General features: G+C 30.4%; 1 protein-coding gene and 1 long non-coding RNA gene across 4 annotated transcripts in view; one reads left to right on the forward strand and one right to left on the reverse strand.

Annotated features, from left to right (window-relative positions):
- Positions 1-27,420, reverse strand: part of LOC117982633 (maltase A1-like) — a 306,078-nt gene that overhangs the window by 86,045 nt on the left and 192,613 nt on the right. The gene's annotated exons all lie outside the window — the stretch shown is intronic.
- On the forward strand, positions 305-27,306 carry LOC117982658 (uncharacterized). Of its 3 annotated transcripts, XR_011236728.1 has the most exons (5): positions 305-603; positions 12,286-12,534; positions 12,854-13,959; positions 14,170-15,528; positions 15,714-27,306. It is a non-coding gene; the product is annotated as an uncharacterized lncRNA (long non-coding RNA). The 3 variants fall into 3 exon arrangements; XR_004673536.2 differs by having other exon boundaries at positions 308-603; positions 14,170-27,306; XR_011236729.1 differs by having other exon boundaries at positions 310-603; positions 12,854-13,010; positions 14,170-27,306.

Consider the following 27,420-nt stretch of genomic DNA (forward strand, 5'->3'; position numbering starts at 1 on the left):
CTAGTAGGTGCATGGTAGGTACCTACTAAACTATTATCTACTCGTGTGCTATTGTATTCGTCACCTTGATAATAAAACATATGATCTTAGACTATGCCAATGCGGAGAATTTTCCAGACGCACTTGTTTACTCACTCACACTTATAGCAGCATCTCAGTCACTCGGACAAAGAACATTCTAGAACGTTTATACAACCGTATCTGGTGTGACCTCAAAATAAGTTGTTTCTTATCTGACAGGGTGCCTTCGCAATTCAGTCGCGCATATAGTCCCCGAGGGGGATATTCGGGGCATATAAAAGCGCAAACTTAGCGGTGGGGCTGCGATACCTTTTCCATTAGCGTAGTTGTAAGGTTCAGGTACAATAATGTATTATATTATAGGATAATTTAGAAATAGGCGGAGGCTTAAACTAGTTGAAAATGTAGTCAGTATTGTGTTTTTCCTATTATTTTAAATACAGCAATGTATTGGAATCTGGAGTATTTACGAGGTGGCAAGTTCCGTTAGAATAAAGATGGCGGAGTCATCGCCCGGTTGACGCGTTTATCCTTGATAGCACTAGAATCTATCCCAGAGAAGGCATAAGGATTAAATATAAGGTGGGTACAATTTTAAGTATTTTTCTTTTAAAATCATTTCAGTTTCGTAAAATTCCCAATAATGTTTAAAAACTTAATTGCGTCGTTATTTGACCTTGAGTAAAGTCAATATTTTTCGGTTATTACTGACAACGTAGTTACCTACTGCATAGGATGTTTACTAAGTGGTTCTTGGTGGTTCTTTATCTCTAGGTATTTTCCGTCGTTATTTATACACCTACTTAGTATTATAACTGACAGCTGTTTTAGCGGCCATTTTTTAATTTTATTTTTCTATTTTATAGGTAGGTAAGAACATAGGTAGCTGTACCTACCCAGTAGGTCAATTTTTATCTAATTTAGGTACCTATGTAGTTGGGTAGGTACCTACCTACTTTATTTTACTGATTTTTGGTCTTCATAAAATTTTATTCCAATTAGATAAAAGTGGTACTTAAACGGCTAAACGATGTAAAAAGCTGGTTAAAGACGGTTGATTTATGGAAGTAGGGTGAGAGGAAAAGTTTGAGCCTTGATGAAACGAAATATTGCCATAATAATGGAGTAAGTTATTTGGTTCTTTGAAAGCAAATTGTAAGTACGTAGGTACCTACCTACAATACGATGGACACGTTCTTTGTAAGCATTTGACTAAACTATTTTTTTTTTCATGTACTAAAATTGTAGTTACAAAGTAATAATAAATTAAGTTACATTGGAAATGCTTATCTCTAAACAGAGATTTCTTCCAGCTTCCCATTCAAGGTTGTGAGTAAGGCGTATCAAGAAGTGGAATAGGTCTACGGTACTAGAATCTTATAAACTACATAAATATCTTATAATAAATACCCAAATCAACTTATATACAATAATAAATAATTATATACATAATATATGAAAAATATAAATACATATAATATATAAAATACTTTATTGTAATGATAGGTAATACTGCTTCACTCTGTATTTGAATGAGTGTACTGAGTGGCAGTTCTCTCTGACATTTTCACTACTATTGATCAGGGGCCGAAACCACAGCTGTTTCCACGCGGCCATTTTATTTTACAAAGCGTTGAATAAGCAAAATAGATTATTTATTGAATGTCTTTGGCAACATAGCATTACGTATTTGCATAAAAAGTTCAATGGAAGCAGATAACGAAGTAGAGTGAAAAGTTAAAAAAAAAACAAGCATTTTGCATAGTAGTAAATTCTTTGAAAGTAAAAAGTAAGGACCATTAACTAGTTCTATAGGGTGAATTGCTCGGTAGACGAAACAGCAGCAGCAGCAGCAGCGTCGAAAAAACCAAAATAATTCCATAATAAGCATTTGCATAGTAATAAATTCTTTGAAAGCAAATAAGAAGAACTAGTTCTAACTAAATAGAGTGAATTGTTCGGTAGCCGAAGCAGCAGCTATTTCCACGCGGCCATTTTATTTTACCAAGCGTTTAATAAGTAATAATTGCATTAGCATTTGCATAATAAGTTCTCTGTACAACGAAGTAGGGTGAAAAGAGTTGAGCGTTGAAATAACAAAAGGTTCATTGAAACCAAATAAGAAGTAAGACGAAGAACAAATTCTTTAGAAGTATTTAAATAAGTAAAGTGAAACTATTGATCAGGAGCCGAAACCACAGCTGTTTTCACGCCGCCATTTTATTTTACCAAACGCTGAATAAGCGCAATAGAATTGAGCATTTTGAATAACTAAGCTGATAACGAAGTAGAGTGAAAAAAAAAAGTGTGATCCTATCATTTGTATAATAATAATGACAAGTTTTTTCAAAGCCAATAAGGAGTAGGTAATACGATGAACCAGTTCTTTGGAAGCATTTGATTAAGTAGGGTGAAAGTTGAAACAATTAATTAGTAGGTAACCGAAACAACAGCTGTTTCTACCCGACCATTTTATTTTACCAAGCGTTTAATAAGCAACAATTGCATTGGCATTTGCATAACAAGTTCTCTGGAAACAGACAATGGAGTAGGGTGAAAAGAAAAAGGTTTGAGAGGTTTGAGCATTGGAAAAATAAAATAACGCCATAATAAGCATTTACATTATAATAAGTTAACTACCTATTTCAAAGCAAATAAGAAGTAAGACGATGAATAAGTTATAATCATATTTTATTATTATTCGGTAGCCGAATCAACAGCTGTTTCCACGTGGCCATTTTATTTTATATAGCGATGAATAAGCTAAGATTGCATTGGCATTTGCATAACAAGTTCTCTGAAAACAGATCTACTTATAACGAAGTAGGGTGAAAAGAAAAAGGTTTGAGCCATTGCTCAAACCTTTTTCTTTTTTCTTCTCTTTTAAAAACAAGCATTTGCATAACAATAATAACAACAAAAGCAAATTACGTGTAGACTGAAAAGGAAAGTTTGTGCATTAAAAATCAAAATAATGCCATAATAAGCATTTACATAACATTAAGATTAATAAGAACGAAATGTGTACAATTTCTCTAGAAGTATTTAATTAGATAGAGTGAAACGATTTATTGGTAGCATTCGTACGTTAAGCATTCATATTAACACAAATAACTTTATCCCCTAAGTAGGTAACAAGGTAGTAGGTAAGTTATTTTATTAGATTTGACATAATTTTAACAAGCGTTGAATAAATAACAACGAGAGAAACAGCAACAGCATAAAAACATTTCCTACCTATAGCCAAAAATTCGTATCGTACCTACTACAAATGTTTTTGCCACGATAATGATTTTACTGGGCCAGAAAATATAACGTGACCTAGATAGTTCTTTACGTATTTTTAGTTTACACTTAACACATTTACAAAATACATTCTTAATTCTGAATACTAAACATTTACTTAAATCAAACAACATATTATATAAACAAAGGCTCAGAAGCATTCAAATTAACACAAATAATTTTATCCCCTAACCCTAAATAGGTAACAAGGTACCCAAGGTACGTTATTTTATTAGATTAGAAGTATTATACTTACTAAAATATCACTATTTACACAATCACATCATAAATAAATATTAATAGACCGTTAGCCTATTAGGTATACTTTTAGGAGAACTATATTTTATCCAATAATGTGGAGAACAATTAGGCTCTGTAGGTCTTGAAATACTTTATAACATAATGTAATTTTTGAAGTAATAAAGTGCAAAACATAAAATAGTTATTTGAAACATTAGAACAGGTTTTGAGAATACTTAATAAAATAACGATATTTATCAGGCAGTAAACTGAGCAAAAGTTTTATTGAAATTGAAACTTATTTATTAATCACTTCAATACATAGATTTTTTTACAAAAACAATAATACCTAATTAAATATCAGCGAAATATGTGCAAACGAAAACAAAACTTTTAGGAGCAATGAACGTAAGTACGTTCATTATCAATTCGTTTCGTACGTTCATTCACAATATTTTATCCAATCATATGGAGAACAATAGGCTCTATAAGTCTTGAGAATACTTTACTTAGATAACGTAATTTTTGAGGTAATAAACTGCGAAACAAAATAGTTATTTCGAACCTTTTTGGAACATTAGAACAGGCTTTGAGAATACTTTACAAGATAACTCTATTTATCAGGCAGCTGCGCAAAAGTATTATTGAAATTGAAATTTATTTATTAATACTAAAAATAATTAAATATCAGTGAAATATGTATGAAAACAAAATAATAAACGATACTGCATTAGTGTAACACTGCGTCTCAGTTCTATCGCCCATCTACGGAGCGCAGAAACTTAACAAATATTTGACTAATAAAATAAAAAATAATACAAAATCAATAAGTATATAACAGAGTATAAGAGCTGAAAAGCTTAATTAATACCTCGAAAAATTAGGGCAAATAAGCAGTGTAGTAGTTAGTTTAATTAGTTTTAAATAACAAAAAAATGCGTAGATAACGATTAAATGTGCAGGAAACAATTGAGAGAAAAAATACCTAGATAATAATACTTAATTAGGTTGTAGTTAAGATATACGTGCTAATGATTTAATTATAAGGAAGACATATTTAATTATTATTAAAGTCATTTATTGGGATCGGGGTATTAATTAGGTTACATGATTTAAAAATTATAAGCTGAAAATACGTAATATATTGTAAGTTTAGACTTTAGATTGTAGAGCATTAGGAAAATAAACTAGCAATAAGCGAACATTTAAAAAAATCAATATGATAATTAGTAATAGGTAAGATTGTTAAATTCTTTATTGCCACACAAAACATTACATATAAAAAGATAACAAGTTAAAATACTTAAAGAAAATGATTCCATATTTGAATCACTTATCAAATGTTAACAACAAAAAAGCTAATTTAGTTAAGTCAATTTTAATTCATATTTTTGTGAAATACCCATAATATTATTATTTGGTTTATAAAGTTAAATAATGGGACCGATTCTCTTGTACACAATCTCTTAAACTAAACTAAATTAACAGGTCTAAATCCTTTTCCGCAAGTAACATTATGAAAGAGATAGCAATAGATTTAGACGTGTCATTTTAGTTTAGTTTAAAGATTGTGCACAACGGAATTAGCCACATTGAGTAAAATTTTAAAAAACGTTGTTAAAATCATAGTGTAGTGTACCAGTAAGTGACAGAGTGCTAACTTGTGCATCATCATATTGTAGTTTATTTCACAACATGAACAAATCTATGAGTAAGAGACTAATAAAGATGTAATTACTATCGACCTACCAACGCCGTAGTGAGGACCACAAATTTTAACATGTTTCGTAATCTTTTCTTTTAGAGGTTACCTACTACACCAAAAGTTATTTTAACTGGTTTTGCTGTTTAAAGGGAAATAATATTTTATGTTTTATAATACATTTTATAATTCATATTTACATGTTATAATTCCGAAGTGTTCGTTAGCTAAATAAGTATAGTAAGTTCGTTAGCTAGATATAAATGATTTTTAACAACAGATGAAATGTAGATAAGATAAACAAATAGAAATGAAGATACGAATATGTAGTTTCTAAAGAAACGAAAAGATTTATAATAAAATAAAATTAAATAAAATATAATTATTTATTCATGGATGTTAAAATATAAAATAAATCTTTTTTATAGTCATTGCATAACAAATATGTCTGCGGATTAATAATTGCGAAGAATCGAAATTAAAAAAAAAAAGATCTTAACAACACAGCTTGCAGTTGAGTTTATATCATCCGTAGATAAACCGTGAGCTAATAGCTAATAGTCAGCTAATAAGCGCTAGATTAGTAAAGAAAATATACTTTGTAGGTATAATTAGTATAGTTGTAATTTGTAGTGTTAGCTTATAACCTTACCGTTCAGAAGGTTTTACAGTCTGCTTGTAGTTCTTATTTCAATATATTTCGCAATTTTATGCGAAAAGAAACAATAAGAGATTCTAAAGAAAGAATATAATGTACAAAGAAAAAACATAATGTAAGTACATAGTCATGGGTTTCACAATATGTCGTCGAATTGGTGATCAAATAAAACTATTCAAAAGTTAACAATACTCGTTTGTTTAGTTAGTATACACATTACACGTATATTATAAATATTGGATGATAAAAGAAAGAAATAATAGATACTCTTCATAAACTACTGAACGCGAAAAAATCAATAAATAAGGCTAGATTAAGAAAGAGTAAAATATTCAAATGAGTGAATGAATGATTTATTTATTCAATAAAATGCAGGTAAAATAGGTTGAATAGGTACAAAAAAGAAGGAAACCGTAAAGGTAATGATAGCTGTTATTTATAGTAGTTAGTACGTAGCTGATTTTACAATATGTCATGACGAAAAGAACTAATCAAAAGTTAGCCTTGTCTGTAAATTGTTTGGATATTATTGTTAGTAAGCTTACATGAATAGAGAGATGATTAAGAAAAGACAATACGTCAAGGGATTTAATAGTATGATATTGTATTGGTGATGATTACTTAAAGCGATTAGGCGAAAGTATTCTGTTAATAGTCATGTTTGTTAACTTTATAATTTTATGAATAGCATTTATAATTTGTTTTATAAGCAGGACATAAAAATAACTTGTCTTAATTGTAGGCAAGTCAGTAGGATATTACTGTGATAAGTAAATTGGTGAAAATACCATATGAAAAAGAAAATTATACATGAATTCAGAACAATCAGTAAACAATATAATTCAGGACAAAATACACAAAGAAGGAAAAATATAAAGGTAGTTATGGATGATGTGTGGTCGGTTTCATGTAAGAAGAATGTTGCTTTCACAATATGTCGACGAATTGGTGATCAAATGAAAGTATTCAAAAGTTAACAATATTAGTATTACACATAATATATTATAGATCCTAGATGACAAAAGTAATAAATAATAGATAGACGTAAACATACTTCACAAACGAATGAAACACGAAAGGAGATATATTATGATAGATTCTTAAGAGAAAAAGTTGGTAGTTAATTGTAGTAGAAGGTAGCTGACTTTACAATATGTCAGTAAGGAAATGAAACAAAAGTTACTATTGTCTATAAACTATTTAGATAATATTGTTAGTTACCGCGGTACTCAGAGTCGCTAATCGTTACTTAAGATTGAGTTAAAAGAGACAGATTTATGTGAGAGATATAGCTCCGTCTCGTTTTAACTAAACTTAAGTAACAATTAAGCGACTCTGAGTACGGCTGTAAGCTTTATAAAAATAAAGAGATGACTAAGAGAAAACAATGGTAAACACGTAAACCCTCACTAATATAATAAATTGGTGATTAAGCGGAAGTATTTAAAATTGATCAAGAGTCTTGTTAGATTATATTAATTATTATTAACTAAAATATTGAGATTGTATTATTAGTTAGATTATAAAATGACATTGGGTTTAAGTAGGATGTGGTCCGCCTGAAAAAAATATAAATTGTAGGGCGCAAAAAAAATCACGAATCTTAATTTTTTATTGTAGAATAATTAAGTAACTTTGTGACAGCACCGCACAAAAAAAATTATACTTAAATGAACTCAGAACCATCAAATTGTTTATAAAAATATTTTTATTCTAGGTTATTACGTCATAGTCTTACCTAAAGTTTAGTTGTAAGATAATAATTAATAAAATAAATGATACATAGAATCACAAATATGTATTATGTAGGTAAATATGGATTGATTTAATAAAAATGCACAAAAACGTAAGAAACGACAATGGTAAATATTTGCGATTTCACAATATCTGATGAAACTATTCAAAAGTTAGTTAAGAATGTTTTTACTGTTTTCAGTTATTTACGTAGGCGGAAAGTCTGAAGTAATTTGTATATACCAAGGCACAAAATTCCCTTAACTTTAGGAAATAAGATATAATAATTAATGATGTATGGTAAATCAAATTGGTTAGAATATGATACAGAATATTTTAATTCAGAACGATACTTTACACTTTTAGCTTATTGATACAATCATTATCGTATTAATGTCTAGACTCTAAATGTAAGAAAAAAATTCATGTGGTACACGAATGTGGAAACGAATAAACATACGGAAATGTAAATAAGTTGGATATGTAGTTGATAAAAAAATAAGTCATAATGGTAAATAATTGCGATTTCACAAAATTTTGTCGGAAAATTGGCAACTTAACAAAAGTACTTATTCAGAATTTAACAAGTCTTATTAGTAAATTGTTGAAGCACCTAGTATTATTACTAAGCCTTATATCGATAAGTAGTAGTATGTTAGTAAAATATGTAGTTTACTAGAAATATCCGTACAAGTACAACGATTATATTGATAGGTAGTAGGTTGATAGGAGATCCATTACATATTAATAATTAGAATAAACAGAAAGCCTGAAACCATTTATTTATTTATATTATAATATTATATATATTCAAGGAAATAAAAACCAGGATAGTGATACTGATTTATGTTAAATATACATAATAATATGAAGTAAGATGTAAGTTATATGAAGCTTGGAAAAACATTATCGTAATACGTAAATTCAAGACAACCAGAAAAAATACAAAGTAAGTCTAGGTTATTGATACAATCATATCAAAACATTAGTCATGTAAGATTTCGGTTTAAAGACATTTATTTCTCAATAAAGAACACAACAGTTCACTTATATATTATATCGAGAATTACTATTTACATTAAATTAATTACTTAAATTAATGGTATCTACATGGTATCTAAGTGTCACTATTAAACAAATTTATTTATTTATGGAATTAAACAACCTGATTTATATATTTTAATTATACCTACTGTGCAATGTGTTTTGTTGTGAACTGGAAGTAGATAGTTCAAAATATATAAACGAAAAAAATTGAATTAATCAAAACGTAGGTATGTATTTACACAAGAACTTGCGTTTTATTAAGGTGACGCAGGACGCTCGACCAAACCTATTTGCTTTTCACTTGACATTGTATGAGAAAGGTGAGAGGCACGATGATTTTCACCGAAATCAAGGGTTTAGGAAAAGTATTTTTGAGAAAAAACTACTGAGTTTATGCTTGCATAGTTATTTCAACTAATGAATAAATAAACTATGTCTAATGTTAAATTTCTTTAGAATTTTCATACTCCTAATCTTACTTGTTTACGCCCAAAGTTGTCATAAATTTAGTGTTAAAATATGAATCTCTTGAGGCTCTTAACTTTAAAATCAATATTATTTTCAATGTTTAATATATCAATAAACCTAGATAATGACGATATAATACGATATAACGATATACGATATAATACTTAGTTTTGAGCGTACAATATCAAATAATGTAGTAATTACCCTCCTACGTTTGTATGAAGAAAGCTCCGTCCTGAGCCCTCTTAAGGATAGGAAATAATAGAAAATAAATAACATGTTCTAATAGATAATGTCTGAGTGGACTAGAGAATGATTGAAAAGTTGTTCGGAATAATATCAGAAAAATATGTTTATAAAACCAGAACAAAATATAAGCAAATATCGAAATTGGTTTATTTATATTTATTTGGTTTGGTTGTTTGGTTATACGTATGGAACAAGAACACATTTCGATTTGCGTTTTATTAAGGATAGGAAATAATAGAAAATAAATAACATGTTCTAATAGATAATGTCTGAGTGGACTAGAGAATGATTGAAAAGTTGTTCGGAATAATATCAGAAAAATATGTTTATAAAACCAGAACAAAATATAAGCAAATATCGAAATTGGTTTATTTATATTTATTTGGTTTGGTTGTTTGGTTATACGTATGGAACAAGAACACAATTCGATTAAAACATAATGTAGAACAAAGTGGCAATAATGATAATAGGACTTAAAATATCTATACAAAGACTAGTTTTAATTAATAGGTACTTCAATAGTTGAACGAAAATGATATTGTAGGTATATTAAATCATTTTTTGTGTTAGTAATAATAATAATTCTTAATTTAAAGATGAAAATCAAATACAATGTAAAATTTAAAACTAAAATAATATATTATAAGAATAAATAAATTAAGTAGACCAGAATATCTTAAAACTGAATTACCAATACATAACTTAATTATGACAAGTTGCAAAACTCTATTAGGTAAATAGATATTATAGATGAATCCACTTTGAAATTAGGTCTATTTTGAATTGAATAAGATTGAATATAAACATATTTCGGAACATTACTTAAATACTAATTAGTTTAAGACGTCCACAAGTTTGAATCACTAACGTAGTTTAAGCTTAGTTATTATAGAACGTAAACTAGAAATAAATTGACTCAAGAAACAAACGAAAAATATTGACTTCATGACAACGGACGCAATTACAATAATTAACAATAGAGAACGTTTAAAGAATGGGACAAATGAGAAATTAAATATAATTATGTATAGAGTTGAAAAGAATATTTGTAATCAATGTTATTGCGAATTGATTAATGTCATAAATATGTATCTGAAACATTATGAATATTATGGAAATAGCGTGAGGTATCATAAGGTTGTAATAGTTGCAGGTATATTTACCAATACCACATACCTCTACTTAAAACATACCTAACAATATAGAATTAGGTGGCAAGATAATATAAGAATATATACTATACTATACTTTTTATTAAAAATTTACTAATTAAGGGATGTAGTTAATACAGCTAACCTCGTTCCAATATATTCAAATCGTTTGTTAATTAAGTTGTACCCGACAGGAAAGGTTAATAATAATCATTTAAGTTATAGTAGATATTTCATGTTTTGATATGGCAAAGAAGCCATACATTAGGGAGGGCAGAGAAATCATAAAAATATGTTGCCATTGCAGAACATAAAAATAACGAACCACAATTCACGATTCCAGTTTTGATAGAGAGTATAACAGAATAAGATAAAGATTTAACTGAGATTATAAAAACAACTGAAAAGATGAACACTTACTATAATATTATATAGGCTTTGTTAACTAGATTAAACAATTGCACCAAAATTAAGGATAATAACAACAGGAACTACCTTGAAATATTTGCAAATGATGCAAGAAATATTACTTAAATACTAATTAGTTTAAGACGTCCACAAGTTTGAATCACTAACGTAGTTTAAGCTTAGTTATTATAGAACGTAAACTAGAAATAAATTGACTCAAGAAACAAACGAAAAATATTGACTTCATGACAACGGACGCAATTACAATAATTAACAATAGAGAACGTTTAAAGAATGGGACAAATGAGAAATTAAATATAATTATGTATAGAGTTGAAAAGAATATTTGTAATCAATGTTATTGCGAATTGATTAATGTCATAAATATGTATCTGAAACATTATGAATATTATGGAAATAGCGTGAGGTATCATAAGGTTGTAATAGTTGCAGGTATATTTACCAATACCACATACCTCTACTTAAAACATACCTAACAATATAGAATTAGGTGGCAAGATAATATAAGAATATATACTATACTATACTTTTTATTAAAAATTTACTAATTAAGGGATGTAGTTAATACAGCTAACCTCGTTCCAATATATTCAAATCGTTTGTTAATTAAGTTGTACCCGACAGGAAAGGTTAATAATAATCATTTAAGTTATAGTAGATATTTCATGTTTTGATATGGCAAAGAAGCCATACATTAGGGAGGGCAGAGAAATCATAAAAATATGTTGCCATTGCAGAACATAAAAATAACGAACCACAATTCACGATTCCAGTTTTGATAGAGAGTATAACAGAATAAGATAAAGATTTAACTGAGATTATAAAAACAACTGAAAAGATGAACACTTACTATAATATTATATAGGCTTTGTTAACTAGATTAAACAATTGCACCAAAATTAAGGATAATAACAACAGGAACTACCTTGAAATATTTGCAAATGATGCAAGAAATATTAGAATGTATACCTATATTACAGGATTATTTTCTGATGATGGAAGTGATTGATGTGAGCATTATTTACATAAGAGGCTAAAAGACTATGAAAATAAAAAGTCTAGTTTTTAAGCTGTACAGATTAGACAAGACATATAGATGTCGTATTAAATGAACCAGGAAAACATAATAAACAATCTAAAATATTGACTCAATTAAATTACTATTATTAGGTACATTAATCCCATAAGTTAATTTAAGCAAATAAAGTTTTAGAATAAGGCAATAATATTTTTTCATTTAAATGTGTATTTCAGGACTTTTTAAATTTTACTAACTGTTTTCAACGCTTGTTCTTCTACAGACTCGATTAAAACCGTCGAACATCATGGCAGGTCGATTCCACCCGTATACAATAGGCCAGTATATTAGGAGTACAAAATATACAGAAATGCGCCCAGTTCAAACGCTAGAGGATTAGCCTGTTTTGCTAAGGAATATCCCGGTCTTGCTAAGGATTACACCCGGTTTTGCTACAAGATTACACACGGTTATCCGGTCTTCAGCGTAGAAATCTCCTCCATTAGGGATTTTTCTAGTTATCACTACGCAGGTACAAAACAATTTGATGTCATTATTTAAAATATAACTTAACATAACTAGCTGTAAGCATACGTAGGCTACTAAACTCAAATTTCACATATAAATCTACGTAAAAAATAAGCTTTCTTCTAGAAGAATACATATTTAAAATTAATAGTCGTGAGCGTGCAAATCTTATCGCTAAGACTATTTCAAATTCGAATATAAATACTGGAGTACATATATTAAATTTTAGGCACTATAATATAATAATTAGTCGTCTAGATGTAGGTTATTTTAGTTTGTAAGTATAGATATTAGTAATTGTGTTATTGTCGATTAATTTTCAGATGTTTAGTGTGTCGGAGCTACCAGGCAGGCTTGATCCGTATTATGTTTCGCGCAATTGCTACGAGAGTTTTAGTAACAGATGTAGATTATTACGATTACGGATATACTAAGAAATCATACTTAGATCCCGAAGCAGTTAATTTTTAATCTCATTCTGTAAGTTATTATTTTAGGATGAAATTCGAATTTTTGGAAGGACATAAATCACTTTGATTACGAAATAAAATAGCTTGTATTTTGATTAAAATAATATGTATAAAGTATATATCACTAGGTATATATTATATTTTTAACTGATAATAGTTTGTTATTGGATTATTTCGTAAAATTGGAATCGTACATGAATTATTAGATTCGAGTTTAAGTTTAGTTATGTTGAATATTGCTTATAAAAATTTTAGTCTCTTGCATACTGTTAAACAGATATTTAGCCGGACGATGACGTAGAGTTAGACTTAGGATAGTTATAGAATTAGATTGATATTTAGGTATGTATTTTATCGCATTCAGCATTTGGCGAACTTCGGACGTAATCTTATCTAGTTTCTATGATGTTAGCTGTAGGTTCAAAATATAAGTAACTTAATTCATGCTAATTAGTGGTCTATGAATAGAATATATGTACATATACGTAGTATAAGGTAGCTAATAATAACTAGCTATTTCTAATCTGTGTACATAAATTGCAAAAGTAAAAAGTATTGCATTCTATAAGTGTAGGCGGCAAGCGTATGCCACTTGACTCACACTTAATTAAGATTATAGGTAGGTAGATAGCCCCTGAGATAAACATAAATAATACCGTAGGTTTAGGAGACTTAAAACAAGCTCCATAAAATAAACCTGGAAGAAGCCTAAATTGTTGGCAGGTATAATTATTAAGTTCTGATCAGGAGAGGCTAGAGTAAGGTAAGATTGATGTAGGTCTATTTAGGTTAACGAAAACCACTGTTAGATATTTTCAGGTTTATTTTCAGCATTGAAACCATAGCTGGCCAAGTTTATTGTAATTTTACGGCTAAGTCATTGCTCCGGAGTATAGACGTCAATAATAATAATAAAAATAAGAGAAATAAAACATTAAAACTCGTAATCAGTGATTTGTGTACGTATATTTTACTTGTATATAGGAATTATGAAATATAGAATGTCCTTCTTATGTTCATTAAATTAAACACTTTATTTCCATTTAATTTAAATTATAATTGATAATTGCCCTAAAACTAAAAAAAATGTTAACAGTTGAATTAATAAATAAAGAAAACCAAAACGCAGTTTATTTTATTTTTATGTCAACTAATATTTTTTATTTTAGCCCTTCTGTTATAATATCGTTTTTGAACTTTAAAAAGATATTTTGTTTTCAAACATCTGAATCAATCTAAATAAAATAAAAACGAATACTGAACTGATCGAGTAACAAAATGGATAAGTTTGTTATTAATTGGAAACACGTTTGTTTAATGAGACAAATTAGGAAGAAAAAAGGAATAAATGATTAAGTAGAATCTTAATAATTTACCAGAACCCGGAAAATTGAGTGGGGAGATTTAGTAGTAAAACTGTATATCATATTGAAATGATTTTATATCACGTACACGGAGAAAATAGAATAATTCTGTACTTAATCATTGAAAGAGCGTTAGTGAAACCAACTCAAGAATTCGATATAAGTTGACAGTCATGATACGTTATTATTTAAAAATCTGAATCAGTATTGAAAAAAATTACAATAAACTTCAAGTTATAAATATGAGAGCAATTGAAAAGCATTTGATGGAAAGCAACTGAATTTACTAGCAAGTTTGTAGAGCATATAAATTTGAATTCTTGAATTTTAGTGAGAATAGATTTATTGTCAACGAAACTCAGAATTGGTTTCATTGGATATGTTAGAATAGGTAAATATGGAAAGCTCATTGAATATGTACAGATTTATTGAAATTTTGAAGCAAACTATACGGACATAAAAAGAAAATGACTTTACAGGGTTACGAAAAAAACTAATCACATCAAAAACAGTTTAGCTTGAACTAAAAATAATAATCAAGCAATACCTACTCATAACTGTTAAACCAGAATTATAGGTCCGACATTTAAGAGATAAAAATTTATATATCTATGAATACACCCAAATTACAAGAAATGAAAACATGTACCTATACATAGTAGATTTTAGAAAATACTAGATGTATATCGAAATAGCTATGCAATTAGATAATTTTTAACTACGAAAGGAATTATATAATTGTACAATATCAATGGAATTGGAAATTCGATTTCGATTCGATTAATAATCAATCCAAGAACTCGGGCGAAAAATATTAAAGAGTAAAATATCTTATAACATTACGCAGAGCAAATTAAAACAAAGAAAACACATATTTAAGAGTAGTTTTCTTGAAGATTAAGTTGTATATTATTCAAATTCTTCAAAGAGAAATACAACAACAGAAGCAGAACAATTATAGTATAATGCAATAGCCAAAGCGTACTATTTAATATTGGTAGCTAAGAATTTACATAATTATTTAGTAAAGTACAACCACATTGATTCGAATAACCGAAAAGCTTATTGCACGAATAAATAATTTTAAGAAGCGCGGTTGGAACGGCGAGGAGTTTTTTGCTACTGGTAAAATATATATATATCTATCTACTTGCATATCTTTTGGTAAGTTAAACCACATCACTACGAGTAACGATATTCAATATTGCACGAAAGTCATAACTTTAAGAAACGCCACTGAACCAGCTGAAGAATAGTTTGAGGACATAATATTAAGCGTTTAATACATAATACTTTTCATTATTAAATGTTTTTGATCGTTTCTTTTATTCGAGCTAACTTCTTTACAGATGGGAAATTTCGCAAATATTTTACACATCACTCCAAGCGAATGTAGCTATGATACACTTAACAAATATTTTATTATTTTTATATAATAATATGTACTTCCAGTAATGTATGTACGTCGTACGAATAATTTGAATTATTTTCAATCTATTTTTCAGCACACTTAATTATGTTTGGTTACTCATGATTAGTTTAACTAAATGTTTAGATAATATGAAAGTGAAGCATGGATTAGATTTTTAAAGTTAAGGAATTGACATTTTGCAAATTATTGCACTTTTTCGCACTTGGATGCCTAGAGGTTAATTCATAAGGTTTGTTGCCCTGTGCTTGTAAATATTTTTTATGGAATATCCCTTTCAGCTTTTCTTCGTTATTTCACGTGGACATATAGACGGTCCGAATATTCTAACACTGTGCTTGTCCACGTCATACAAATTAATCGAATTAATTTCAGAGCTACTAAAACTTAATTGACTTAGGAGGTTTTATGGGAACTCGACAGTGGCTAACAAATTATGGATTGTAATATACCTTTGATCTTGTATAAGCATGAGGCTAGAAGGGTTTGGTTTAGATTCTGAAACGTTGTTTGTGAAAATGTTGCTACAAATTTTTCGAAACGGCTTGTACGGTCCTAGACGCATCATCAGTATCACGCTTTACGCCTTTGAGAGTTACAATGGTCATGATGTCAGTCATCGGTATTTATATATGGGTACGTAATATTTTATAGACAAATCAGCATCATTAATTTCTTTGACTGTATTATAATTTTAACGTTCGCCTAACATTTTTGTGTAATATTCCGTTTTAGCTTTGTATATTTTGTAGGTTTACGGTTAGTTATAATTGTATTTAAAGGTTTGAGAGACTTAAAGAATGTTTTAAAATTTAAATAATATAATAAACATTTTCTTGCTTTTAGAAAACAAAGCTGTTTTAAAATTAAACTAAAACTAACTTGTTTCAGTAATTTTTGTTTTTTAACACTTCGCTAGGTATTGACCGCCACGCTAGGCGAAAATTAATCTTTTGGTTTCAGCTCGACACATTCGTTTAAATACATAGTTGTTGAAAAAGTTTGAATATAGCTATGACTGACAAAAATTACAACACACAAACTAGAATGAATAATACTTAAATATGGATTGTACTTATCGAGATAGCAGCTCAGCACCAAATGCTTTTTTGATATTTTCACATAACGCCAGTTACCTAGTATCTTCGCAACAATTCGATAGCAAGCTTAACCAACTTCCACTAAGCCTGTGTCGAATGGTACATTTGTCTTTGTTAACGTGTTACGTGGAATTATTTTGGTAAAACACAACATGCTAACTTCGTAATTGTATTAAAACTTACGTTACTGGCTGCTGCTTACGTGTGTTTGCATTGTTCGAGTCCTTTCTTATTATAGGTCCGCTTTGATTTGCAATTTGATCATCAATTATTATTATACTTTTCAGTATTACACGGTTTATTTTGTTTAAATATTCTGTGATCTTTGGTAAAATGCACCAACATTTCTTGTGGCTAACTTTAATTAAAACAGGAATGAGCATGAAGCTAGATGGATTTGGTCTTATGAATTCAAGAATTCTTGCAGGTTTACGTGGTGTGAGTAGTAGGTATACGTTTTCTGTCACCTTATTATTCTATGGCACGGAAATTGATGTTAAATAGAGGTAACGTCACCCTCACGAGTAACGCGGCCATTATGCGCTTCCATTTTGTTATCCTAAAACGCTATTCATCGGGTATGTAATATAAAACCTTAACGTAATAAGATGCTTCTTGTTTTAATAGAGCTTTTTAATCTGTGGAATGTATGACACTGGCGAACTTTTTATAGGTAATATTTACTGCTGTGGCTAACTCTGCATACATAGATAATGTAAAAAATAGTTTGTACCCCCATTTACACAATTCACGGTATATATTTATACCCAACTAACAGATATCGTACATCAAATTAAAAGCAAGAAATTAGCAAGATAAGAGAGCTTTTAAAAGAAGTAATATTAAACGAGGAATGCCTAAACTGTATGCTATTCGCTAAATATTTGTGGATATAAAGGATTATGCTTTAGTTCAATGCTTCGGTAGAAACTGTCAAAATTCAACGATAAAGTTATATTTTGAGGAACTACGCTTTAAAACAAACGAGCTTAATTTTATAGTGTTGTGATGATTAGTGTTTGGTTTGTTCATTACCTAGTTGTGTTAGTCGTGGGTGCTTAGTGATCATTGTCTAATTTGAACTTCTACATTGAGATCTAAATAGTATTATTTGATTAGTTTTTTCTTGAAACAAAAATTGATAAAAAATTTAAATACTTCGTAAATTGTTAATTCTGAAAAAAAATCAATAAAAATTGAGAGAAAAAAGTTTGTGGCAGTGGTGTTTATAAATTTGTTAAAAAATTAAAGTTATAATGCAAATTTAAAAGTAAAACAAAGTAGAGAGTTTTAACAGTTTTATTAAAGTCATTCAAAAGTTGAAAATAATTTTGTCTTATAGGATAATGATTTGATAAGTGAGCAAGTGATAACAATTAGTATTATTTTTACGAAAGTTAAGTTTTTGAAGTTTAGGAAGAGTATTGTGAGTGGGTGGAAATGTGTTATCTAAATACTAAAAAGGTGTTAAAATAACTACATTGTAAAAATAAAATCCTTAACCAAAATAATAAATGTAATTATTTGCAGGGTGATAGGCTTAATTTTATGCAAAGTTTATTTTGATTTATATTCTTTGTTAACTTGTTGGTATAACATATCCTTTTGCAGATTTGATTACACATTATAAAATACGAATCCGCCAATCTTGAACGTCATGAATTAAGTTAAAAAAAAAGTTGAAGACTGCACTATTATTTAAAAACGAAACATATTACATCCTCGAGTGAGACATTAAAAATACGATTATTGAAATAAAATTACACACCCTCGAGAGAAATCTTGAAAGACATTGTAGTTGAACACAGGATTGATAAAATTACAGGAAAAATTTACGAAAGTTAAGGATAGGTATTTAATATTTAACTATAAACGTCTTATTATTACGTAGTCCATAAGTGTTTTTACAGTTGGAATACGCCGGGTTCTTATACGGGATAAAAATAATAGCGTCGTGAACAGCCTTAATACACGTGAAAAAACTGATTACGAATAAGTAACAATACTAATTTAGAGGAAAATTTCGAAAATACGGAATATTAACAATTGAATAATAATATGAGTTAAAAACAGGAAAAGGAAACTAATAAAAAGTAATTGGTATAGTTGGTAATGTTGCTGATCTAGATGTTCTTGCACACAAAACTGCGTAAGATTTTCCTAAATGTATGACTTGAACTCTTGTTGTTTTTCGTGCCATTTTATATATATTTGCAGAAATACTGCGACTTTACGAGATCGACCAAATTAAAACAGAAGGAGTCCCGACTAATTTATTTACCTTTTTTTCTTTTAAAACAATATTACAGGTTTAGGTCGTAAGAATTAAGCATTCGACAAACGGACAAATTGAATGGGATGGGAAACGATTATAAAATATATGGAATTGTTTTGAAAGAAATGAAATGTTAATTAAGGCTGTTAATACCATCTATATTTTATATGCCTTTCGTGTCGTGTTATATTATGTTTACAGTTAAAAAGTTTATGAGACTGTGGGACCAATCGTATTTTCTCGTGTCGGGCAGGTTCCAGTGTGCATCAAAACAAGCCGAGACAACAATACACCATCATTTATATTACAGCACCTACCTACTTAAAAGAGATCTAAATTAGTCACAAATCACATGGCAATGGTATTACTCTCACGTTTTAGTGCCGATTTCACCAACCTAGAGTGGCGTTTAACCGAGGAATAAATTGGGCGTAATGACAGTTTTTGTATTGAAAACCTGCCAAAATATCAAATTTACTCTCGTATAAGACTTATTTTACGTTGGTAAAATTGCCCATTATTAACTTACTACAACAGCATACACGCACCAATTAATTTAATTATCATAATTTTTTTCTTTTTCCGCCTTGTTGTTTTCTGTTTTTACAGTTGACGAGTTGTAACATTTCCGGGTGGTATATCAAACAAATGCTAGCTAAACTGAATGCGCTAAGTTAGAACGTCACTTGAAAGGAGCCTGATTTTTTATTGCATTGGTAACGGTAATCTTAGAATATTTGCAAAGTACTCATAACAAAAACTAGTAAAGCTATCTGATTATAATTTTATTTGTAGGAAATAAAATTATTCCCTTAACGTTTTCTTGTTTGCGTGTTGTTTGGTTCTTCTTGCAGTTGATCCTTTGGGCAGATTCTTAAAAGTTTGACTCACGTTTCTACGCCAGAGCTACTAAAAGCACGAGTTGTATGAGGTATTATTTCGGTGTAATTAGCATTTAAGCTATTTTAACGTCTAATCCTATTAATCGTCTTTACATATACATAGCAATGTTTTAAAATTTAAATTTAAACTAATAATTTTCTTTCATTTGTCCCTCTAACTTAGTTTGATTTCCTTCGTGTCTTTGTTTACATATTTTTCACAGCTGTCCGTTCCGCGGCGGTTCTCAATCTTTGCGCGATACATGACAAACGAAAGAACGTCTTAAAACGAGGTATTCGAAGGAATAATTTTGAGAATAACAGACTATTATTATTTTTTATAGCATGAATTTTTGCTATTTCTTGTAATAATTTTGTTAATAGTGTAATTTTCGTAATTATGCATTTTATGTTTCTGTAACTTAGGTTTTCGTGTCTGCGTGTCCCTTTAACTTTCTGTTACAGTTATCACTCCTCCGTTAGATAATTCGATCGTGCGACGAGAAAATTGTATGAGTAAGTCCATGAAATAATCCATCAATCTTTACATTAATGATATCGACAGCACTGTTTTTCACGTAATAGCTGCCTAGACAACCACATGCCTGCTTACGGAGAATGAATTGCAAATGTAATAAACTAAAAAGCGTTTAAAACAGACTGACGGTTACTGGAAATTAAATATTCGTAAAGCGTGAGGTATGCCTAGTTTAGTTGTATTTTCGTCAATGTTCGTAAATAATAAAAACGAATGAAAAGTCTTTTCTTCGTTTTTGCGTGTCTTTGAGATTGTTTTACAGTTCGCGCTACATGTCGCTCCAGCACTTTTCACGTTAGATCGTATCAGCTTCTTGATAAAATTACGGAAGAACTCGCTATGAGGTATAACAATTTATTGCACAGAGTATTTGCAACTTGCAGTCATAATTATTTTACTATTTATGTATTCTGAGACAAGTTTTACAATATGCTTTTACTAACAGCAATGTAAATTAGTGAATCTAATATCTGACTTGTAAAGGATAATAAACACTTCAACATTAATTCCCTTTTTCCCAACTTTTGCTTTTTTTTGCGTGCCATTTTGTGTTCTCCACAGTTAATCTCCTCAAACTCTTCAGCCAGGATCCCGAGCTAAAGCTTCCCAATAGGTCGGTCCCCAAGACGAATGAAGCGCTGTAGAAGCCTAAAAGTAAACCGTTAACATGTCTTCCATATGCCCTGTTAAATATATTTGCAGTTGAGCAGACATCTTCATTAACCTGCGGAACACATCACCATTTCTTATAACATCGGCGTTACATCTTACAGTGATTATGTAAGTCGTAGTGCTATATTTCTTTACAAAACTTACAATATGTTTTAATAAAATGTAAATAAAAGCTAATTTGTATTTTGTATAGTATGTACGTAAAGACTAATGCATTAATTTTGCTGCAGCTTTAAAAATTAAATCAAGAACTATTGAAATTTAATGCAGCACCAGCAAATCTGAAAATAACAGATATACTCTTGCTGATTATATTTAATGGTTTCCATAGTTTTTGTAGCTCATATATAAATATATTGTCTAAATATCTTAGAACTCGTGTTAGGCTATTCTGCGTGTCGTTTTACTATTTATTTGCAGTTGCATACCTACTTATTAATCCGGTAAATCCAGCACTAGGTGGTCTTCGCACTCGAAAGGTACACTTGGAGAAAATATAACTGAACAAAGATTCAACAAAGACAAAAAGGCATTAAGCTTTACCAAGCCATGTCAAGGGTATAATCATTAACTGTCTTTTTTTGAAAGGTTCGAAATTCATATAGTAATATTCCTTTTTTCAAATATATTTAACTTTTAGTGTGTTTTTTTGCTTGTCTGCGTGTTTTCTCTTTTTACAGTTTATAGTATGTACTATCCAGCTTTCAAAATCTAAGACTACACTTGCTTAAACAACGGGTAGACACTAGACAACCAACGAAATTTAAAATTATGTAGAACCAAAAAGCACTCTTATATAAAATGTCGTGTAAAGGTAAAATTGTATAATATTAATATTCCATACTTCTTACTTCACATTAACATTATTGTATGGTATTGTAAGCATTTTAAATTAATTCAAATGAATATAATATTTTTACAATAATTATGTATATCTGCTAGTTCTAACCGTTATACTTGCTTGTTTCCGTGTTCTGTTGTTTGGCAGATAAAAATAGAACGCTGCTGCATAATTTGTTCGTGCCTGGCATAAAAACGGTATGACGTAAAAAGACTCGAGTCTCCGATTCGTATATTTGTATGTCCTAACGACGCGATGCTTGGATTCCGTAAGATATTTCTTTTTGAACTATAAAGGTGCGGTATTTCATCTTCTGGGGCGCGATAATCTACTATTAAAGGTTTACTATTTAATAATTTTCTAGAGATTGCATCAGTAAGTAGTTAACATTTTCGCTATTGCAATGGAAAGATTCGAGAGTTCGAGTATTGCTGAGTAAAAATGCACTGTTATGCTAAGATTTGTATAACACTCAATTGCTGTTAATTGGTTTGAGCATATCCCGATACAACCCAGCTGCCTACGTTAATTTAACATTGTTCACAGTAAGGGCGTCATTTGATTTCCTCAACTTAATATACGGAACGGAATAATCTAAAAGACTCAACTTTATTAAACGCCGTCGGTGTCTCGTGCTAGATATCCTATGAAAGGTAAAACAGATTTTTTATTAAATAAAACTTGAAGATTTGAGTAGTTGTCGATTGTTGTTTACTGCTCCGTGCAAATCCCAATAGAAAGCTGCTGCCGAGGCTGATTTAACATTCTTCCCAAGAAAGACGTTCAATTGTCAGAGAAAAACATAGCAGACCAAGTTTGATAACGTCGGTGTCTCGTGGTAACCTATGAAAGGTAAAACAAATTCCCTAGATTTGTATAGCTGTCGATTGCTGTTTACTCCTCCGTGCGAATTCCGATACAAAGCAGCTGCCGAGACTAATTTAACATTATTCACAGAAAGGCGTCAGTTGATCTCCTCAATTTAATGTCATAGAACAACCTAACAGACCTATTTGGATAACGTCGGTGTCGCGCGGTAGATACCCTATGAAAGGTAAAACACATTCTTAAAGTTAAAATTTGAAGATTTGAGTACCTGTCGAATTGTTTATTACACCGTGGGCAAATCCCAAAACCAGTTGCTAAAGCTAACTAAACACTCTTCACAGTAAGGCGTCGATTGATTTCCTCAACTTAATGTCACGGAACAACCTATCAAACCAAGTTTAAGTCGGTGCCACGCGATAACCTATGGAAGGTAAAACAGATTCCCTAGTAAAGCTTAAGATCTGAATAGATGCCGATTGCTGTTTACTGCTTTGAGCAAATCTCGATACAATCCAGCTGCTGAGGCTAATTAAATATTGTTCACAGTAAGGCATCGATTATTTTACTCAATTTAGTGTCCCAGAATACTAAAAGACCAACTTTAATAAACATCGAAGTCCCGTGGTAACCTATGAAAGGTAAAACAGATTCCCTAATAAGTCAACGTTCGCGAGTTCGTGGTTCGTGATCAGCTACTAAATAAGTATATTGAAATATAGAGGCTTGTTTACCGCGATTTACCCCCAAAAGGTACAGGAGATACAGTTACAATTGTTCCGGAAATTTAATATGAAAGCTAAATCAAGCAATAACTTTCACAATTTACGGTCTTCTCAACTACGAAACAATTTACGAGCCCAACAGTGAGAATCGGTGGCGTACCTACCCGGCTTCGGACGCTCGTGTTAATATCAGCATAAAAAGGCTTCGCGATGATCCACTTGAAGAGGTTTAGTATATCAGAATTAAGGATTATTTTTCGACTCGACGGACAACACAATGAATTTTATTATTAGGTTGCAGAATCTTTTTAACAAGATGTACGAGACTCACTGTAAGTAAGGATCGAATTTGCCCTGCAGTATACATAATACTCCCACAGAATATTTATCCCCGTCCCGTTAAGGTGTCGACGGTGCCTCGCGGTTTAGTGACTCCGGAAAGGTTATTACCAATTTGATTGAACGTCGTTGAGGGGCTTTCACAGATATTCTTTCATAACAGGATTGAACGATTGAGTTTTTAAGTACCTACCTATCGGTCGAACGTGCATTCCGGTATGCTGCTATGAAAGGTTTTACTAAATTTTAATAATGGACAACGACGGTGTTCAAGAGAATCCTGACATCAAGTTACTCGAGTAAATGTCGTCGATTGTATGCGGTATCATATCATTTTTTAGAAGTTTCTTAAACCAGAGATCACAATAACTCGAATAAGCATCGGGCGTTGCTTTGCAATTTCACCTCGGAATTTTCTCACCAGATATATAAAGTTAGCGTTGACGATGCTTCCTCTGACAGCAGTATTTCTCGTGGCAGTGATCATATTTACTCAATTCAGGTATCCACAGCTTCGCCGCTTACAATCATCATTACATTAATTGAGGTATCTTTCTGACGTAAAAGGATCATGAGAGTAACGAGCTGAAGATTTTGTGTTTGAAATAAGTACACAGAGGAAGTTTCGCAGCACTCCGCTAATCAATGTTTGTATCAATTTCAAGTCGGCGTCGGCGGTACTCGATGATTAATTTCGGAATCCGGTTTGCAGAATTATAAACTTCAGATGACGGAGGTTGCAGTACTGTAGCTACGAAAGGTTTACATTAATTTATTGTAGAAAATATTACCAGTCTTTTGCGGTATCAGATTGGAGATAAGTTCGAGTATACGAGTATATAATAAACGCGGAGGAATCGATACAGTAGAAAACGACTTCGGTGACAGATTACCAGCGAGGTAAAGGTATACAGTGTAAAACTTTAGTAGCATGTTGTCGATATGTTTTGTATGTCACAGAATGACTCCACTAATGATTTCGATGAACAGCATGAAGACCACAAAGGTGCAGGTTTAAAAAAGTCTTATTTAGAATTCCAGCTTCCTGTTATCACTGTTGTCGTCTACATGTCACACTATAGATGGTACTGCAATCTTGGTTTTAACATTTAGAGCTTTAATCGAACATAACATACTGTCATCCTTATGTAGGTGCACTCGCTAAATTTGATAGAGCCTACGAAACGCATGCTTCACCGTGAAATAAAAATTGGATTGGAGTTCGAAGTTTTCGACTACATCCCAAGGTACATAATTTGGCTTTGATAAATAGGTTCAAACTAGAGATTCCTGATAGCTACCTGAGGCAGGAAAATCTACACATGCACCGGTGGAAGCACTAAGTACTATTTATTAAACATTTGGGTATATATTTTTAATAACAATTTTTTATAAATTTTGAATTACAATATTTACGTTTTCTTATTCTTGATGCCTATTTATGTGGTTTTATCTAGACGTGGTATGAATAACTTTAAGGCCTTAACTATTTTGTCCGTTTTAAATATATAGCTTGCTTTAAACCTGGTGCTTGCAGACACAACTGAAGAGTTTCATTAATGGAAAGGTGTTAAAATATGAATATCTAAATATGGTATGAATAACTTTAAGGCCTTAACTACTTTGTCCATTTTGAATATATAGCTTGCTTTAAACCTGGTGCTTGATTGGAGATAATTGAAGACTTGTTATTGTTGGAAAGGTATTAAAATGCGATCTCCTCCTTAGCATGTTTGGATGGATCTGTTTGAGGAGTTCACTCTAATCTTGCATAAACTTGCCAAGCAAAACGTAGCTGTAGATAACCTTGTCGACGCTAAGTGTAAGTAATTGTGTCACGTGATTGTTAACTTTAGTTTTCAAAACATCAATTGCAGCATCACATAAAACTGCTTCCATTGCTAATGGGTATAAATGTAACTGTTAACTTTTAGAAATCGACGTATTTCAGAAGTTCTGTCGTTTGTCTTCTTATTAATATTATCTACGTAAATAGTTACTGCATCTACTATTTGTAGCGGTTTGTTTTGGCTTGTGCGTGTTGTTTCTTCTAAACTGCAATAATTCTGGTTGCCCCTTTTGGCTTTTGTCCCCTGAATCTAAAGTTAGATATGTTCTAATTGTTAGAGAATTGCATTTTAAGCAAAAGGTACAAAATATTTTTAATATAATAAATATATAAGGATGAAAAGAGCGATAAATAAGTTTTTATAAAAATATTAGATAAAGGAATTATAACGGGAGATACTGTATAAATCTTCTTAATTACAATCGTCATTATAATAAAAATTGTACCTACTTAAGTATAAAATTCTAACTGTATAGGTACATTTGAAATCCTCACAGCCAACATTTGGATATATTTCAAGCTTGAGCTCCATTTAGTCAATTGACAGTAACCAGCATAAAATACGATGGTAATTCTATGCCAGCTATTGAAGCTATTGATTACTAGCATCAAAATGCAATAATTTATCTAAATGTTAAGCTACATTAAAATACCTACAGCCTACTAGGTACTTTCTTTAAGATTCTTTTTGTTTGTTTATATTTATTCAATACACTGTACAAATCCAGATAATAACTAGAAATTCAATATCATGTAAACTATTCCTGTCTACGTAATAATTATAATTATAGATATTGACAATCGAAAACCACAAAACAAAGTACAAGAAAAGACAGAAGAAGAGCATAAATCATTAATAGAAATTTTATGAAACTAGAAAGTATATTATGCTATATAAATAACTCTAATTTAATAAATTATGCGATATTTATATAAACTATACTTAATTTCGGAAAGATAATACGATAAGTTATTCTAATATTAAGTTTGATTAAGAACTTAGAATAACTTTTAGGATAAGAAAATAAATAATTTAGTCTTGTTACAGATTCTTATAAATGTTTTAGGTACCGATCGTTATAACGAATGTTCTTTAAGAACTTGCCACAGTAGGATTTATGACGAAAACAGTTGGTTAAGTTTGTACAAAAATGTTTCTAAAGTTATCAGAATCAATAATTACTACCTACGTACTAGGTCGTTAGAACCGGGCGATGATACTAGGTAATTCTAATTATTTTGTAATCAGGCAGGGTAAGGTAAAAATTATCATTTGACCAAACTTTTGACAAACAATTGGCTTTAAATTCACACTAAAAAAGGTGATGCCTGTGGAGTTTCTTGCGCCGCTTCTTCTCCACAGAAGAACACTTTCCGAAGCGGTGGTAGATTTTTTCCAAATTAAAAAAAATGTAAAAGAAAGTACATATAAATAATGAAACAAATATAAAAAGTTAATTTGAACATACACTTTGTTTTATTCCATATCTTTACTATCCCTGTAGTTTTTTAGTTCCCTGTCCCTCTTGCACCCCGTTCCCACTTGTCTGTCGGCCCCGGATTTTTATCGGATGTTCCAGTG

This window comes from Maniola hyperantus, chromosome 5, assembly GCF_902806685.2.
Source record: "Maniola hyperantus chromosome 5, iAphHyp1.2, whole genome shotgun sequence".
Classification (NCBI taxonomy): domain Eukaryota; kingdom Metazoa; phylum Arthropoda; class Insecta; order Lepidoptera; family Nymphalidae; genus Maniola; species Maniola hyperantus.